The 19,425-nt window shown below is 39.3% G+C and overlaps 1 protein-coding gene across 4 annotated transcripts in view; it reads left to right on the top strand.

The window, feature by feature from the left end:
* Positions 1-19,425, top strand: part of LOC130904797 (uncharacterized) — a 254,438-nt gene that overhangs the window by 26,905 nt on the left and 208,108 nt on the right. For 2 of the 4 annotated variants that reach the window (XR_009060906.1, XM_057817828.1), the window contains exon 1: positions 6,961-7,045. The exons of 1 other annotated variant lie outside the window; for it this stretch is intronic. The gene's annotated coding sequence lies outside the window, so the exon portion shown is untranslated. Of the gene's footprint in view, positions 1-6,960; positions 7,046-19,425 lie in introns of those variants that run through there. One more of the 4 variants, XM_057817827.1, reaches the window with a different exon arrangement.

The raw sequence follows: 19,425 nt of genomic DNA, 5'->3' as shown, positions 1-19,425 counted from the left end.
AAGATGACTGGAAAACAGACGTCTTTGGAGATATTTTTACGGCGAAAAGGGCACCTGACGAGCTACACCCTCGAAGACCCACGAACTGCGAAGGAGTGGATTCGTGACCAGTTTGTGAATAAACAGAGTGATTCGAGCATGTCTGTGCAAAAGGAAGATCAACTTGTAGAGATCGCAAATGACGGCGACCTTATTAAACGTACATTTGAGACAACTCTACCGAGGTTCTGGATTAAAGTCATTCTGGAATATCCTGACATCGCTACAAAAGCATTGAAAACCTTGCTACAATTTCCAACATCGTATCTTTGTGAAGCGGGCTTCTTAATTAATGTTTTACGACAAGGCGAAGTCGTTAATGGTGAGAGCGGTGTGCAGTTGTTGTGTGCAGCTTACATGGCAGGATGTACTGTATCTGAGGAGACCTTTTCTACAAGTCCTTCCATGATCAAACGTAAATTAATATTCCTTTCTTTCAAGAAAGTTTGTAGTGTTTACTTTAGAATCGCTGCATTTGCGCATTTTGCGGCTATGTTTAACGTTGCGTGCATGCGCAGAACCGCATCGTTGCAATTTTTGATGGGTTGCAAAATTTGTCAGAACACCGGTCCGTGAAAAAAAGACCCAAATAACTCCGGTCCGTGGTGCATAAAAGGTTGGGGACCCCTGCCCTATGTTATTTCCCAACGCAGAGAAGATATATCAATTGGTACCACGACGCACAGTCATGGTTTCACTTCCCATCATGCATTTGGGCAAAAGTTAAATGGCTACAGTATCATTTACTGAAAGCTCAACAAATAAACTAGATGGCAATATTTAGTCACGATATACAAAGTCACATTTATCCTTTAAGAATTACAAGTCTTTCTATCCGTGGATTCCTCTCACATAAAGAATGTTAATAATGTAAATGCCATCTTGAGGATTTATTGTCATAATAAACAAATACAGTACTTATGTACTGTATGTTGAATGTATATATTCGTCCGAGTTTTATTCATTTTTTTCTTAATGCATTGCCAAAATGTATATGAGCGAAAAAAAAATTATCGGGAATGATTGGAATTGAATTGGGAGCAAAAAAAAAAGCAATCGGATCGGGAAATATCGGGATCGGCAGATACTCAAACTAAAACAATCGGGATCGGATCGGGAGCAAAAAACATGATCGGAACAACCCTAGTGGCAAATAATTTATCGATTCTTTGGAAAATGATATGATAAGCTGCGACGATTCGATTCAAGGGCCTTCGATCGGTTTTAATACAATATTGCAAAGATATTTAACAGAATTATTTCCAATTTAACCTAAAGCAATAAAAAATACAAATCAGTTTAGAATTGGATGAAGATTTTGTTGAGAAAACTTTTTTTGGTCTTCCCCAAGACAGGTGCTGCCCCCAGGTTGTGGAATAGCCTGCCCCCTGAAATCCACACCAGTGAAAATCTAGGCCTTTTTAAATCAGGGTTAAAGACCCACTTATTTAGGCTCGCTTTTTCTCCGGACAATGGTAGCATGGTTTTATTTTTAAGGGTTTCATTGCTTTGAATTTCATCTGTTTTATTGTTTAAGTTGCTGTTTTGACTTTTATTGCGATGTGTTTTTTTTTTTTTTTTTGTGTGTGTTAATGTTAGCGTTGTTCCGATCATGTTTTTTTGCTCCCGATCCGATCCTGATCGTTTTAGTTTGAGTATCTGCCGATCCCGATATTTCCCGATCCGATTGCTTTTTTTTGCTCCCGATTCAATTCCAATCATTCCCGATAATTTTTCCCGATCATATACATTTTGGCAATGCATTAAGAAAAAAATGAATAAAACTCGGACGAATATACACATTCAACATACAGTACTGCATTTGTTTATCATGACAATAAATTCTCAAGATGGCATTTACATTATTAACATTCTGTGAGAGGGATTCACGGATAGAAAGACTTGTGACTTTGTATATTGTGACTAAATATTGCCATCTAGTGTATTTGTTGAGCTTTCAGTAAATGATACTGTAGCCATGCCCAAATGCATGATGGGAAGTGGAACCATGACTGTGTGTAGTGCTACCAATTGATATATCTTCTCTGCGTTGGGAAATAACATAAGGTGCTAAGAAAAAGATCAATTGCTACCTTGCTTCCCCACATTGCTTCCCATGATATTTCTAATCGTAGGAAGAGGGATTGTAAGGCTTTAGCCAATTAAAAAAAGGCTCCAAAGGCTGCTAAAATTCACTCTACTCATTTTACGCTGCCTTTTATCTCTCTATATAGGTAAAACGGCGCCATTACAGATTGAGCGCGACAATGCGTGAGTGGGTCGTGCAGTGCGTGCATTAATTGCATCAAATATTTTAACGTGATACATTAAAAAAAAAAATTTAATTACCGCCGTTATCTGGATAAATTTGATAACCCTACCTTAAGCCTAAAGACTCTGGATGAGTGTAACTTATTATGTCTGTAACGTTAAATACAATTAGAAAACGATTTCATTAAAAAATACATCTATATTAAAAAAAAGGCATGGCCGATATTTTTTTGCCGATTCCGATACTTTGAAAATGACGTGACGGGACCCGATCGATCGGGATGCCTCTAGTTCATGTCATTGTATAGTACTTTCCTGCCTTTTATTTATCATGAACTATGTTTGTCGATGTTGTAAAGCACTTTGAGGACCTTTTGGGTTTTTGTAAAGGGCTATAGAAATAATTTTGATTTGATGTGATTAATGAATTTTTTTTTTTTTTTTTACAAAACGGAATAAATTTGCATTTGGATTAAGTTCTTAACAAATTGATATATTGATTCACATCAATTGTTACACTCCTAATGTCAACGTATGGCAGATGTGTAGATGCATACAGTACAGTATGTCGCCACATAAAAAATGTTTTATTTTGGTTTTTATTACAACGTCCATTGAAAATAGTTTCTTTTGTTGTCTTTTCCACATATGTTTCTTTATTGAATAAAAAGATTTTTTGTGCAAAAAATGACTTGTGTTGTTCATCATCAGCCATCCATCATCAGCAATATGAGAATTATAGCTCCATACTAGGCCTGAACAATATTGGAAAAAACTATTTTTGCGATTTTTTGGGGGGGTTTGCGATATTTTGCGATATTATATTGCGATATGAAAAAAAATGTATATATTTTTTTAAAAGAAATTTTCCCTAATACTTGAATAGCTGTTTGGAAAGACTTTGGATGACCCACCATCACCACAGTGTACAGTGATCCCTCGTTTTTCGCGGTTAATGGGGACCAGAACCCGGCACGATAAGTGAAAAACCGCGAAGCCCCCCCCAATTTTTTTTTTTTTTTTTGGTGTGTGTTTTCTGTGCTCAGTGTATTTATTCAGATTTAGCATCGGAAAGAGATACATATAAGACATGTTTTTTTCTCACTTTTCCCCCAAAGTTGTTACCAGTTGTTCAGACTGGCAACTTGCAAAATCTGATTTTGAGCCCATCCAGATGGCTCCTTTGTGGTCTGAACGGTCACTAAGCACTGAAATCAGATTTCTGTGCGAGACTGATTAAAAACCACGTACGAGAGGTAGTTTCATATGAGATTTGGACAAGATGCTTCTCAGTTTGAACATCTTAGATGGATTTTGACTCTCCCTGACGTCACTCTATGCTGGATGACACCTTCGTTGCCACAGCAACCTGTCAAGTGTGTCAATAATGTGGCCCTGTCTGAAAAGGCCCTGATCTGATTTGGACATTTGCTAAAAATATTGTAAACAGTCAGCTTCATACAATCAGATTTTAGGAAGATTTTTTGTTTTTTACTGTTTTTGGTAAAGTACAAAAGACTGCCAAAGAATCATCGCCAGTAGATTCAAGTATTTGTATACAACAATAAAAAGTCTTATTTTTATGACAAGTCCCATGAAGCCCTCCTCTCTCGTTCTGCTTTTTATGACATGGCGAGGGTAAATATTCAATATGTGGCTGGCTGGGAGTCTTACAAATCAATTTGCAGTGTCACGACATCCACTGTGGAATATGCAAAGCGCAGATAAGTAGCAGCTTGTCATCCAGCCAACGTTACTCCGCTTTCAAAAATATAACTGCCACCTGGCTGCCGCGCAAAAGTATCTCGTTGAAATCCTCTCAAAGGTTAGTGCAGTTATCTGTCACTTAAAGCGCACGGAACATGCCTTTCCCCTGTTTTTTTCTGTCTTGTTTTGTGTTTTACACCCTTTCTCGCGTTACGATTCGTAGTGGCTGGCGGGCAGGATTCTATAATTAGAAGGCAGTTGAGTTGGTTAGCAGGTAATTTACCTGCAGGCGGCACAAGTCTAATTATTGCCTTTGAAAAGCTCATTTAGCTTCAAACACTTCAGGTGTCTTTTCTCCTCTCCATCTTGTCGTCGCAGTCGGCAAGGGTAACGGAGCTCTTCGGATCGCCCATTCTTGTCACGTTACGATATGTTCAAGCGCAAAGTATGTAAACCTTACCTAATAAATACTGGATTTTTACATATTGTCATTATATGTAGTGTTTTTTTTTATGTAGTTATTGTATTTTTGTCAACAAGGGCCATTTATCTAAGTATTTGCAATAAATATGACTTTTATATCGGGTCAGGCTAGGTTAAACTGTACAAATTAAGGCTGCATTTGGAATGGATTTCCACTGTAATTGGCTATATACAGTGGTATGAAAAAGTATCTGAACCTTTTGGAATTTCTTACATTTTTGCAAAAAAATCACCAACAATGTGATCTGACCTTTGTCAAAATCACACAGACGAAAATACAGCGTCTGCTTTAACTCAAACAACCCAAACATTTTTAGGTTTTCATATTTTAATGAAGATAGCATGCAAACATTGACGGAAGCAGGAAAAATACATAAGACAACCTTCTGCCAAAGGAGACATAAAGAGCAATTAAAACCAATTTTTACCTAACATTTTAAGTCAGATGTGTGCCCAATCACTGATGAGTGGTTTAAAGCTGCCCAGCCCATTATAAAACACACACCTGGTAAGAAATGTCTTGATTAGAAGCATTGTCTAATGTGCATCATGGCTTGGTCAAAAGACCTGTCTGAAGACCTGCGATCAAGGATTGTTGATTTGTATAAAGCTGGGAAACGATACACAACCATCTCTAAAAGTCTGGGTGTTCATCAATCGACAGTCAGAGAAGTTGTCTACAAATGGAGAGAGTTTGGCACTGTGGCTTCTCTCCCAAGGAGTGGCCCTCCACCAAAGATGATGCCAAGAGTTCAACGCAGAATACTCAGAGAGGTAAAACAGAACTTACAGAAATCACTGGCACAGTCCAATATCTGTGTGCACACATCAACTATATGTAAAACTATGGCCAAGAATGGTGTTTATGGGAGGACTCCACGGAGGAAGCCACTGCTGTCTAAAAAAAAAAAAAAACATTGTTGCTCGTTTAAATTTCGCAAAAAGGCACTTGGACACTCCGCAGAAGTTTTGGCAAAATATTTTGTGGACTGATGAAACTAAAGTTGAATTGTTTGGGAGTAACACACAACGTCATGTGTGGAGAAAAAATGGAACAGCTCACCAATATCAACAACTCAACCCTACCGTGATGCCTGATGGAGGGAGCATCATGATTTGGGGCTGTTTTGCAGCCTCGGTGCCTGTACGACATGCAGTTATTAATGGAAGAATGAATTCAAAAGTTTATCAGGATGTTTTGCAGGAAAACATGGGGCCGTCTGTCAGACAGTTGAAGCTAAAAAAAGGATGGATGCTGCAAAAAGAAAATGATCCAAAACACAGAAGTAAATCAACTTCAGAATGGTTTAAGAAGAACAAAATACATGTTCTGAAGTGGCCAAGTCAAAGTCCAGACTTGAACCCCATTGAGATGCTGTGGCATGACCCAAAGACAGCGATTCATGCCAGATATCACAGGAATATGACTGAACTACAGCAATTTTGTAGAGAAGAATGGGCCAAGATTATTCCTGATTAATGTGCCAGACTGATCTGCAGCTAAAGGAAGCATCTGGTTGAAGTTATTGCTGCCAAAGGGGGAGGGTCTCACAAAATATTAAATATGATGGTTCACTTACTTGATTTCCCCCCTTCTGTAATTGTTTACATAATAGCCTCATTGAAATATGAAAACCTATAAATGTTTGGTTTTAGTTAAAGGAGTTTTTTTTTTTTTTTCTCCATCTGTGTGATTTTTACAAAGATCAACTCACATTTGATGGTGAAACCCTAACCCATTAAAAAAAAAAACAACAACAACATGTAAGACCCGGAAAACTAAGCTTGTCCAATGTACTCTAACTTTTTATTTTTATTTTTTAACTATAAACGCACCAGACTATCAGTGGCTCCCACCAAATTTTACAAGTAAACGTCATTTTTTCTTTATGTATACAAGCCTGGCCTAGAAGTCTCATGTGCCTGGCCCTTCTCCACTAATTGTCAGCATATTCCATCACACTTATGCGTCACAAAGACAGTGTGCTCCTTAATGTGTCACAAAGAGCAACTGAGAACAAAGATATGACAGTTACCAGCTGTGCATTTAAGGCACGGCCTCATAGCAATCAGTGTCAGTTCATCAACAACTCGGCACAATTTTCGTCAGTCTTTTGGACGAAAATTCTTACTTGTCTTAGTCATATGCAGTGTTGTCAGTAACGCGTTAGTTAGTAATGCCTTACTGTAATCTGATTACTTTTTTCAGTAACGAGTAATCTAACGCGTTCATTTTTCTACACCAGTAATCTGATTAAAGTTAGTTTCCTTAGTGTCTCTGCGTTACTATTTTTTCATTGCCTCATAACGTATGTAGAATGAAGAATATTGTAGTCATGTCCGAAGAGCATTTTGAATAGAAAATGCTAAAATAAAAGGTTCCCGGTACGTGTTTCCATGACAATCTCTTAGCTATTTCCTGTTTTGGTCTCGGGTCACATGTGTTGTGGGATTGAGAAAGGCGTGGGCCAGGTGGGTGGACATTCGAGCCGAGTGTTGAGACATTGCGAGGGAATTGTTGATCTGTGGATATCCATGAATGAAGGTGAGTATTTTTCCTTCATTCTGGAGGGTATCAGCAAAGGGTTGGACCCCCTACATGTTTCGTTGCTTTGCCGTAGCAACGATGGGCAGTCATCGCTCCAAGTTGGCAAGCTTTGTTTACATCATATGCATGTTGCACATTTATGCCGTGAGGTGATGTGTTTGTTTAGCATCTGTGGGATGTGTTGTAAGTCCATTTGAGTCTAAAGTGCTTAGTTGCCGACACGTTTTGTGGCCATATTGACCGCGTGTGTGTTGAGAGGAGTACTCCTGGGTTGTGCCCGCGCATCCGCGCCCGCCACCACCTTTGTGTTTATTGCACTGTACAATCCACTTGTGTGTTGTTGATTATTGTGCAGTCAGTTTGCATTGTATTACATTATCACTGATATGCTGTTAACCATAACCCGAAATTCAGAAGTTTTGACATTAGGCTTAAAGTGCATGTGACACGAAAAAGCATGTTTATTTCATAATACAAACGGTATTTTATGCTCCTGAATGATATGGACCGCTTGGATGTGTGTGGAAGCAATCACTATATTTATTTAGTTTATTGAATCCCGTGCCATGAAAATAAGTGACTTCCGGCTTCGGTCTTGCATTGAGGAGGAGGGCGCTGTGACGTGTATGGGAGAAGGCGTCCTCTTCACTATACAGCATACTGTTGTGTATGAGGATGAAGGATTCAGCTGATTTTGCGGATTAATACGTGTATTTTTCGCATCACGCGAGTCAAACGGCTGCAGAAAAATAATTCTGTATGAGGGAGAGGCGTATGCGCCTTTTTTGGAGTTTCAAAAGGTTCCCATTCACCAAGGATATTGTCCAAAACAAGCCCGACTACTGTGGGACCATTGGACTTATGAGGAAGTGAGTAAACATCTTGTTTTGTATTATGTCAAATATTAATACAGCTATTACAAAGTAAACACTACAAACTTTCTTTAAAGAAAGGACTACTTACGTTTGATCATTGATAGGCATGTAAAAAGCTCTCCTCATCCACATTAGCAGCACGTTAGCTGCACAACAACTGCAGCCGCCCTCCTCCGGGAAGGAACTGTAAATTGCTCTCCGCCGGGCGGTTTGCAGATCCGTGAAGACAATCGACAACCCAGTCGTCATGTCAAATAATCCGGGCTAGTTATGTGTGATTTTCCGCTTCGAAGACTTTGAAACATCACTCGGTTCATGTTAGCATGTCGGCTAGCTGTCACACCTCTTGGTTTGTTTACATTCTCCGAATCCGGGGAAGGGAAATGACATACGTCCGATTTAGGTGTCATAAAATATCGTTCGGGAGGTGCGACAGTAAAGGTGAAGTCGACAGTTTTGACGATTATGGAGTAATTTTGCCATGTCGTCCTGAATAAGTGCATTTTTATTATTTCATATTCCATTTAGCACAAGACTGTTATTTGTCATAAACATGCCATTTATTTAGCAATTGGGGAAAATACTTGGATAAAAAGAATATCCTGTAAAAATATTGAAGTAAAGAGACAGAAACAATGACATTTTGCAGCTCTCTTCGTCGCGTTTTCCTCGTTGTGAATAGTTCCCACTCGACAGGCTGACTGGTCCTTCTCAAGCCATTTATATTGCAATCCGATGAGCCCAGTCTCCCGCTGACGTCATCCACCTGTTGGGGACGCTAAAGCCCTATAATGGTAGGTGTGGCTAACCGGCAGATTAAAAGACTAATTTCTCGTCATCTGCGCTTTGCTAAATTGTTGTATATAGTCAAATATGATTCTAATTCACATAATAATGCCATTTAAGACTTTTTTTCTCCTGTCGTATGTTCTTTAATCTTAGAGTTAGCGGGGTTTAATTGGTCGGTGGAGTTGATTTCAACAAATTCCAAGCAGTTTGTCAGATATTTGTTAGTTTCAGGGCTCCGGAGTGGCTAAGCTAGCGCGAAATTCTGATATTCCCCTTTAAATTCAATCATCGGAAAGTCAATTACATGTGATGACATTTTTCTGTTGTCATTCTTATTTTGAGATGGCAAAGGGAGAAAAATGGGTAAAAAGTAACTGATAGATTACTTTTAAAGTAACTTAGTTACTTTGATAATGAAGTAATAAGTAAAGTAACTTGATTGCTTTTTTGAGGCGTAATCAGTAATCAGTAATTAAATTACTTTTTCAAGTAATCTGTGACAACACTGCGGATGTCCGACTGCGAGAATGTGTCTGGAAGAGAGAGAGAGGAAGCGCGCGGATAACAAACGAGGTTGGAAAAACAGCTTGTTTTGGTGATTGCTTGTTCGCCGTGGTTGCGGCCAACAGTAACCGTTAATCCTGCAATAAAAAAGTAGGTGAGACCAACTCTCCGTGCGTTCTCTATATTAAAGATGCACCGATACCGATACTAGTATCGGCAGGGGGCACCAATCCAGCCCGAAATGGTGATATCGATATCGGCGAGTACCAACAAAGACGGCGCCGATAACATTTACCGGTCCATTATTATAACATTTGACCGCAGCCTTTTTTTCCTCCTGGCGCTCACTACACTCCGTCTCTGTGTTGTGTGATGACCAGTGTTGGGAGTAACGCCGTTATAAATAACGCAGTTACGTAACGGCGTTATTTTTTCAGTAACGGGGTAATCTAACTAATTACTTTTTCTGCCGTTACAACGCCGTTACCGTTACTGACGGTCAAAAGCGGTGCGTTACTTACTCTGAATAAATTGAAGAAACTACCAGCCGCGTCGAGTCGACTCTCTGCTCTGTTGATTTGTCATCCAAGACTTGGGGTGCGTTCAGGTTCGAGAATAGCGCACGTACTTCTGACTGCAAGCTGTTTGTCCCTGCTCATTCAATTAGACAATTCTTTCCAAAGTTTGGTAACGTTTCTGTGTATGCTACACCTGATGCTAGCCTCGTTTCCATCTCCCACTGTCAGCCAGCAATAATTCTGCTTCCATCTTGAGGACGGCAGACGCTTTGAAGGTGACGTGAATTGTCGGGAAACGAGCCTACTTGAATGCAACCCCTCGAGAGATGCGATGGAAGTGATTGTGATTGGCTGAGGGTTAGAGTCATGTGTCGTGGTAAGCCAATCAGAGCCGGTGATTTCACAAGCAAACCGGAACAGCGCGTGCGGCAAACACACACACGCAAAAAAGATGCACAGGGTTGGGATGGCAGAGCATTCAGAAGAAAAAGTGTCCTTTAAGAGGTGGAGATATAGGCACTATTTCAAGTTTGTCCAAATTAAGGGAAATAACCTGAATGTAATGTGTAATTTATGTCCCGGGGCAAAGCTTTTGTCGACATCTGTGGTAAGCAATTCAAATCTGCTGAAGCACCTAACAAGTTAACTACCTGTCTGTTCTTCTCTGTTCCACTGACTCGAATACTGCTCAGAAAATTTCAAATACTTTGACATACAACAAGTTCTTTTTAAAGTAACGGAAATAGTTACTTTCCCTGGTAACTAGTTACTTTTACTATAGAGTAATTCAGTTATTAACTCAGTTACTTTTTGGAAGAAGTAGTGAGTAATGTAACTAATTACTTTTTTAAAGTAACGGGCCCAACACTGGTGATGACACGTGAACACCAAGCAGCTATCGCTATTGGCCTGCTCCAGACCAATGAGAGCGGGCCAATAGCCACTCCTAACCAATGACAAGTTCGCTTTTTCATATGGAGGAAAAACAAACCAGGAGAAATGGCGGCGGTCGGGAAGTATTTCAAAATAGAAATCCCGTCGAGTAAAATCAATGGCTGCATGCAAGATTTGCGGCCTGAAAGTTTCCAGATGTGGAGTTAAATCGGCCAGTTTCAATACCTCGAACCTGATAAAACATTTGAAGACGAAATGTGAACGAACACAACAAGTTTGAGCCTGCAAGAGCAGGACTGCTATCCAGAGGAAGGGCGCTGGATCGGAGCAACAATCTCTGGTCAGTTCACTACGTCTACTTTACTTTTATTGTGTTTTACTGAAAGAAATGCCGCAGTAATATGGGAACTGTTTCCAAAGTAGGGTTGCCACCTTTCAGACATAGAAATAAGGGACTCCTCCCTCCCGAAAAAAAGGAGGCTACTAGAGAGACAGGATGCTGTGGTCAATTATTATAACTTATAATTGTTAGCGTCCGCGAATGCGGAAACAAAGTTGGAAGTCGAAGCAGACAACAAGCGGGGGATACGTACAAGGGTTTAATGATTGCAAACAAAAAATAACACGCGATCGCGGGATAGAAGAAATAACAAAAGGACTCCGTGACAGCAGGTCGACGTAGCTCAATACTACAAACTCGAAGGTTAACTAAGACGATAGACAGTGAGCCAAAAAGCCAAAATAAAAACACTCACATACATGCACATGGTAGAGGTTACAAACGAGAGCAGCACACTAACAGAAAAAAACCCAATGGAGGGGCGTAACAAGCAAATGTAGCGAGACTCTAGTGCGAGATGTCAAATGGCGATCAGCAAGGCAAATATCTTTGAGACCACCTGTGCTTAAATGCTGCGCTGATGAGCCTGCATTGGATTCAGGTGCGACGTCAGGAACGCCCCCACGACCAGCCCAGCAACAAAACACAGTCCAACCAGCAGCAGAATGTGACAATGATTTCATGAAAGTTGCACTGTTTGGCCTTTGAGAGGTTTAAAAAAGTTTATTCAGTTCATTCAGAGTTTATTATTATGAATTTATTTTTACTTTCTTACTGTTGGGCTAGTATTATACATGTTTTATTAATTTTACAAATGTAGCACTATTTTGGCCTTTGAGAGCCAAAGGTTTGTTCAACTATTGTCTACTAGGGTTTAGTAGACTATTCACTTTGTACTAGTCTTTTTCCTATTTTGCAAAGGTAAGCAACAGCCTGACAAAGCCTTGATAGAATGATTTCACATCCAATTATGTAGCTCTTTGGGGGGGGGGGGGGGGGGGGGGAATATATAAATATATATATATATATATATATTGGGGCTGTCAAACGATTAAAATTTTTAATAGAGTTAATTACAGCTTAAAAATTAATTAATCGTAATTAATTGCAATTAATCGCAATTCAAACCATCTATAAAATATGCCATATTTTTCTGTAAATTATATTTATATTCTGTATAAATAATTTGTTGGAATGGAAAGATAAGACACAAGATGGATATATACATTCAACATACGGTACATAAGGACTGTAGTGGGCATTTCACTCTACTGTCATTTAAATCTGTCTATGCTGTCCTCACTCCGAAGCGTCTACTTTTTCCAAAGCTAGACAGCTAGTGAACGACGCCTTAATAATCAGACTTCTTTCTTTTTCATCTGATTTATTAATAAAATGGCCTCAAACCACTGTCCTCTTTAGACCGTAGTGAAACTACAAAAAAAAAAGTACACAAGCATTGCATTAGCAACAACGTTAGCTTAGCACGCTATACAGGTTCACTAAACATAAACAAAAAGCGTCTCATACAAAAAATATAACATTTCGCTTACTAACATAATATGTACATTCTTTACAACAACCATACTTACGGACAAATCTTGTCCAAGGATCATATAAGCACAACATTACAACATAGGCGTCAGCCCGAAATGTCGTGCAGCCATATTGAACTGGCAAGAAAGCAATAAAACATGTCGTAAAGCGACCACAAGAGTTCGCTGTTAGACAGCACAAAAAATCTTGCTGTAAAATTTACCAAAAGGCAGAATACTGTCATGTGCGTTAATTGCGTCAAATATTTTAACGTGATTAATTAAAAAAAATAATTACCGCGCGTTAACGCGATAATTTTGACAGCCCTAATATATATGTAAACGGGGTGGTATCGGTATGGTATCTGTATCGGCCGATATTGCACAGCCAGGTATCGGTACCGGTATCGGGGCCAAAAAATGGTATCGGTGCAACACTACTCTATATCCAGTGCGACGCTACAATAGATATTCCCGACATTTTGATTGGGTGGGCACGACTCACGTCTGGGTGGGCCGTGCTCCCCCCCATACATCCGGCCCTGTTGACGACTGCTTCCTCGCCAGCCCAATGTTGATAACCTCTCCAGACAATGAATGGATAGTTTCAGTCGACAAAATTTTCCTCTGATTCCACCACTGTTTACACACCAGCAGGCACTGTGGGACAACACAGTTCGCAGTCGGGGCCTTTGGCACGGCAAACATGTCCGCTACCCAAAATACACGCTGGGTGTCAACAGCGTGCCACTCCCGCTTCCAACTGGAAGCCTTTGAGCCACCACGACAAAACCGTTGATTAGGACGGCAGTTGCCACGTCTCGGCCCCCCGATCACTGTCGTGTGAGGCTTCCAGCTGGAGGGAAAGATCCCCGGCGAAGCGTGAGATAGAAGCCTCTCCATCTTGGCAACATCTCGGGGCTGCCCCTTAAATCCCCCGCAGGCCATTAAAGCGCTAGAATATGTTCCTTTCCAGCAGGAAAAATACATGCCCGCCATCACGCTGTAACAGCCGTTACTTAATTGCCGCGGATTGAGCGAGGCCCGAGTGTTGCCTTAATTAAGCAGCTAATTGCAATGTAGCTCTTGATTAGCTTAGGGGGGATGGGAGCTCGCGCGGCTGCCAGATATGTTGCGCACACTTCAGACTCATTTACAGAAATTGGAGCTAATTTCGCTCTCTCTGTCTCTCTCGCTCGTCTACATTAATTTAATTTGAGTTGCTTTTTTAGCTCATTAACACTTCTAATTAATACGCTGACACCACCATTAAGACGTCGCTTTGAAATTGGCGTCTCCTGATGGATCAGGACTTACGAGGAGCAGGAGGAAGACATTCACGCTCTTCTTACAACGTATATTTATATCTAGATACATGTATATGAAGCGTAATAGTACATCATGGCCGACACTAATGGGATGCTGTGGCAGGTGGCTAAATTGGATGTGAAAGGGATGCTGATTGTTTTCAAATGCGATCGGGCGCGCTCGCCTCGGAGCGTTCACGTGACGGCCTCGGGGGAGCCGGGTGGGCCGGTGGGGTGTCAGGGCCAGATGCCATACACAGCTGAAGACCACGCCTGACTGAATGCGTGTGCGTGTGAATGTGTGCTTCTTTGGGTTTGTCATTTTAATGAGCACAATTTAGTGAGCGCGAGCTGCTAACGCTGCGTGAGAAGCGCCATTAGCATTAGCATCAACGCTACTGACGATATGTCGCCGTTTTCTGTTTTATTTGTTTTGGGAGATTTTTTTTCCCATGTGCAAAATTAGGGGGAAAAATGAGTCTGGCCCTTTTGTTTTTTTCTTAATTTTGTCTATATTTGCACAGTTTCTAGCACAATTACTACTTGATGAAAATGGCAGACTCTCTTAATTGGTCTATTTTCTAGAATGGGGGAACAGAAGAGAATTAACAAGTTAGTTCTATATTTTTATTGAATTAGTTAAATGATCAAATTTCACATTTACACTAATTTAATAGCGCCACAAATAGTTCATATGACTGTTGCTATTTCAATTCATGAAATATTATGAATGCAATCAATGTTAAAATAGTAAGACAAGACCAGCATAGGAAATCCAATAAAAAACATATAGACTTTATTGTTTTTTTTTCTTGGGAAGGCCCGTGTATTTCCACCGGTCGGGCTGGATGTTTTTTTAATGGGGAAAAATAGCACTCCGTAATTTTATACCTTATGTTTGTGCGATGCGGAGGATAAAGAATACGACACATTAATACATATGAATGTTATATGGCCTGTCTACAGTATGGGTGTACCAGTTCTGTTTGAATTCAGATAGCGTTTGGTTGATTCAAATTAAAGATCCCGATCGGGTCCGATCACGTCATTTTCAAAGTATTGGAATCGGCAAAAAAATATCGGACATGCCTTATTTAAATATATATATATATTTTTAATTTAAATCGTTTTCTAATTGTATTTAACGTTACAGACAAAATGTCTTACACTCATCCAGAGTAGTTTTGGCTTAAAGTAGGGCTATCAAATTTATTGCATTAACGGCGGTAATTAATTTTTGTTAATTAATCACGTTAAGTAATTAACGCATGTGCTGCACGACCCGCTCACGCATTGTTGTGTTCAATCTATAAAGACGCCCGTTTTACCTATAGATAGTGCTAAAAGGCAGCGTATAATGAGTAGAGAGAATTTTGACAGCCTTTGGAGCAATCTCTTATGTGGCTAAAGCCTTACAATACCTCTCTCAGCAATTAAAAATAATGTTGGAGGCAATGTGGGGAAGAAAGGTAGTAGTTGATCATTTTCTTAACACCCTATGTTCTTTCCCAACGCAGAGAAGATATATCAATTGGTGCCCCTACGCACAGTCATGGTTGCACTTCCCATCATGCATTTGGGCAGAAGTTAAATGGCTGCAGTATCATTTACTGAAAGCTCAACAAATACACTAGATGGCAATATTTAATCACAATATACAAAGTCACATTTATCCTTTAAGAATTACAAGTCTTTTTATCCGTGGATCCCTCTCACAGAAAGAATGTTAATAATGTAAATGCCATCTTGAGGATTTATTGTCATAATAAACAAATACATTACTTATGTACTGTATGTTAAATGTATATATTCGTTCGAGTTTTATACATTTTTTTCTTAATGCATTGCCAAAATGTATATGATCGGGAAAAATTATCGGGAATGATTGGAATTGAATCGGGAGCAAAAAAAAAAAAAGCAGTCGGATCGGGAAATTTCGGGATTGGCAGATACTCAAACTAAAACGATCTGGATCGGATCGGGAGCAAAAAAAATATGATCGGAACAACCCTAATTCAAATATAGATGCTAATTTTTTGCTATGTGCCTTTGGAGTTTCCAAGTGTATGTTAGCACAAGTACAAAATACGATGGTGTTATTTGAAATATACTGTAAAATATGCAGTTTATTTGAGCCATATCTTAAGTTGGCACTAGCAGCTCTAAGCAAAAACTTAATTTGTTTTTAGAGTTTTCCGATACTTTTTAACCGATATGCCGATATTCCAAAAATCGGATACCGATATCAAACCGATACCAATATACGTATGTAGTTGTGCACTTAACATATTATTGCTTATTGTACTGCAATGCCCCACTGCGTTTCCCATTAAGGACCAGCGCACACCCGCGCAGTGTTGTAAAATCATCAATCAATCAAAAATCAGTCTCCCGGTCGCCTGCAAATGGATTAAACAACATTTCTGTTTCCAGCAGCTGTGTGAAGGATCAATAGTAATAAGGTAATCCAGTTGTGGCTAAACAATAGCATATCACAGTTAGCAACCGTGTGGCTTAGTGTGGTTCACCCCCCACCCGCCAGCGAGTGAAACCTGGGCCAATGTTTATTCTGTATCTCCTGGTAGCCTGCCTTTTTTGTCCTCCTCAGACAAAACTTTTTGTCACTTGTTGCTCTGCCATCTTTGCAGCATTCGCATCGACTTCCGTCTTTATAATGAATGGGGAAATGAGCAAGTGACGTATGCAGTAAAGCAGTCAGCACATTTGTAGTTTTTTTTTTTGTGGCAGGGTTCCTGCCACCCTCTTCAAAACTAATTAGTGCCGGTGAAAGCAATACAGACCCCTTCAAGATATAAAAGAGGTGTCATTCAACTAGTTGTCAGTTGACATTATCACAAATATTATGAAAATATTTTATAAAGGTTGAAAATTGCAACCTAGTGTTGCTTTGAATTAGGGCTGTCAAACGATTAAAATTTTTAATCGAGTTAATTACAGCTTAAAAATTAATTAATCGCAATTAATCGCAATTCAAACCGTCTATAAAATATGCCATATTTTTCTGTAAATTATATATATATTCTGTAAAATAAATTGTTGGAATGGAAAGATAAGACACAAGATGGATATATACATTCAACATACGGTACATAAGGACTGTAGTGGGCATTTCACTCTACTGTCATTTAAATCTGTCTATGCTGTCCTCACTCCGAAGTGTCTACTTTTTCCAAAGCTAGACAGCTAGTGAACGACGCCTTAATAATTCTTCTTCCTTTTTCATCTGATTTATTAATAAAATGGCCTCAAACCATTGTCCTCTTTAGACCGTCGTAAAACTACAAAATAAAAGTACACAAGCATTGCATTAGCAACAACGTTAGCTTAGCACGCTATACAGGTTCACTAAACATAAACAAAAAGCGTCTCATACAAAAAATATAACATTTCACTTACTAACATAATATGTACATTCTTTACAACAGCCATACTTACGGACAAATCTTGTCCAAGGATCATATAAGCACAACATTATCAGCCCGAGACGTCGTGCAGCCATAATGAACTGGTAAGAAAACAATAAACCATGTCGCAAAGCGACCACAAGAGTTCGCTGTTGGACAGCATAAAAAGCCTTGCTGTAAAACTTACCAAAAAGGCAGAATACTTTCTGAGCGGGACATGTGCGTTAATTGCGTCAAATATTTTAACGTGATTAATTAAAAAAATTAATTACCGCGCGTTAACGCGATAATTTTGACAGCCCTACTTAAAAAAAAAAGGAATCATTCACAATTAAATTATGCTTACAGTAGTCACCCTAAAGAACCCTACAAATACAGGCAGGCAATCATAGGACATGCAAGTCAAGACAAGACAAATCCCATGATGCATTTTACTGTTTTTTTTACATAGATTTTTTTCTTGTTATTACTTTTATGGTTTTCTTAGTGACTCCTTCTTTCTGATAACGCAGTAGGTATATGCAATTAGTTTAGAATTCATTATTTTCTTCAATCATTTATAGTTCATTTAATTTTCGCACCATGAATGCAAATGGTCTCCCCACATAACAAATCTCTAGCTAATAGTCAATTGCATAACTATTTCATTAATATACGAGTAGTCGTAGTTCAAAGTCTGGAGGCAGATAGCATCCAAGTTCATTTTGAAGGCAATATGCATCCTGGCCTAACACCTATAAGAAAAGAACGACTATCAGTTCGATCTGTTATCGTTTTAAAATGCTTTTGTTGGCTACCTAACTATTCCTAACTATTGGTCAAATGTACGCACTATAAGTTTTATTTCTTTTATTTTACTAAGTCAATATTATCACTTCCTTGACTGACTTGCTCTCATGGTGAGGTGAGAAAGATTGCATTGATCTGGAGGGCTCAATGGCAGGGCTTCTTGTGTCTGTGTGTGGGTGTTTTTCCTGCAAAGCGCTTCCCTTGCAGAGTTTTCCCGAGGACAGAGCACGTTGCGGGGAAAGCCTTGTGTTTAGCACTTCATTAAAAGTGCCTCTAATAGGAGCCACTGGGGAGATGCTCCCTGCATGATGAGTAAAAGCCATCAACATCTGCATCAATTAACCCCTTCGTCCCCACGGGGCCCATTAGGGAGGAGGAAGAAGAAAATGCCTTTTTGAAAAAAAAGCGTCTGCGTCACAATAGAAGCCATTTAATTGCCCGTTTGTTGTTTTTGTTCGTCAAATGCCAAATTGGACGTAAAAGCCTCTGAGCAGCACTTCCCAAGGAAATAAGGAGAAATGAGGGATTTAACGCCAGATAAAACTTTAATCACAACTCGTGAGTTGCAGTTTCACGACCCGTGATGTTTAATTCCCTTTCGACTGCTCGGAGATGAACAAACAAGTCCAATGAGATCATCTGACGACGGCTAAATCGGTAATTTGTGGATAAAATGTATGTTCAGTCCAATAAATGCGTACATGTACATAATTGTGGTGCCGCTGAATGACTTTTGTGGCTTCTAACAATTACGTTGTCAGCTGTAATATTGTATGCTATTGATTCAGCGACGTTTCATTAAAACGTGTTCACTTTTCGAGCGATACTGTGCAATTAGGCGCCATTTGCTCAATTTAGAAAACTTCTGGATATATTATGTTTAAATTGCAGGAAAAAGAAGTGTAGCAATTACACTTGAACCTGGTTGGAAAGAGCATTTTTCAGAATTTACACAGACTAATACAAATTATGTTTTGTTAAACGTTTATTAGCCTTATTTTCAAGTCCACTTAGTTAAGTAAAATCATCAAGTAAAGAATTTTGGGGAATAAAACAGATGTACAGACTATATTTACCGTAATTTTGGGACTATAAACCGCTACTTTTTTCCCTCTTTTTGATTCCTGCGGCTAATAGTCCAGTGTGGCTTATTTTTTGATTTATTTGGGTTAATAGGTAACATTTCCTATTACAGTGGCGTTATAAAACTGTCATAAGACCGTCATAATTATGACATGACACTATCATGGGCATTAATGAATGCTTTTGACAGATGTCATTAAGTGTCATCCAGCAAATGATGTCACTAGCTCCGTTTATGTCCAGCTCGGATCTTTTACATCCATTCAAAAGTGACATAATTTGCCGGATGACACTAAATGACATGTTATAAGCATTCAT

This window comes from Corythoichthys intestinalis, chromosome 16 (assembly GCF_030265065.1).
Source record: "Corythoichthys intestinalis isolate RoL2023-P3 chromosome 16, ASM3026506v1, whole genome shotgun sequence".
NCBI lineage: Eukaryota > Metazoa > Chordata > Actinopteri > Syngnathiformes > Syngnathidae > Corythoichthys > Corythoichthys intestinalis.
The sequence above is the reverse complement of the archived record's forward strand: the minus strand, read 5'-3'. Positions and strand labels throughout refer to the sequence as shown.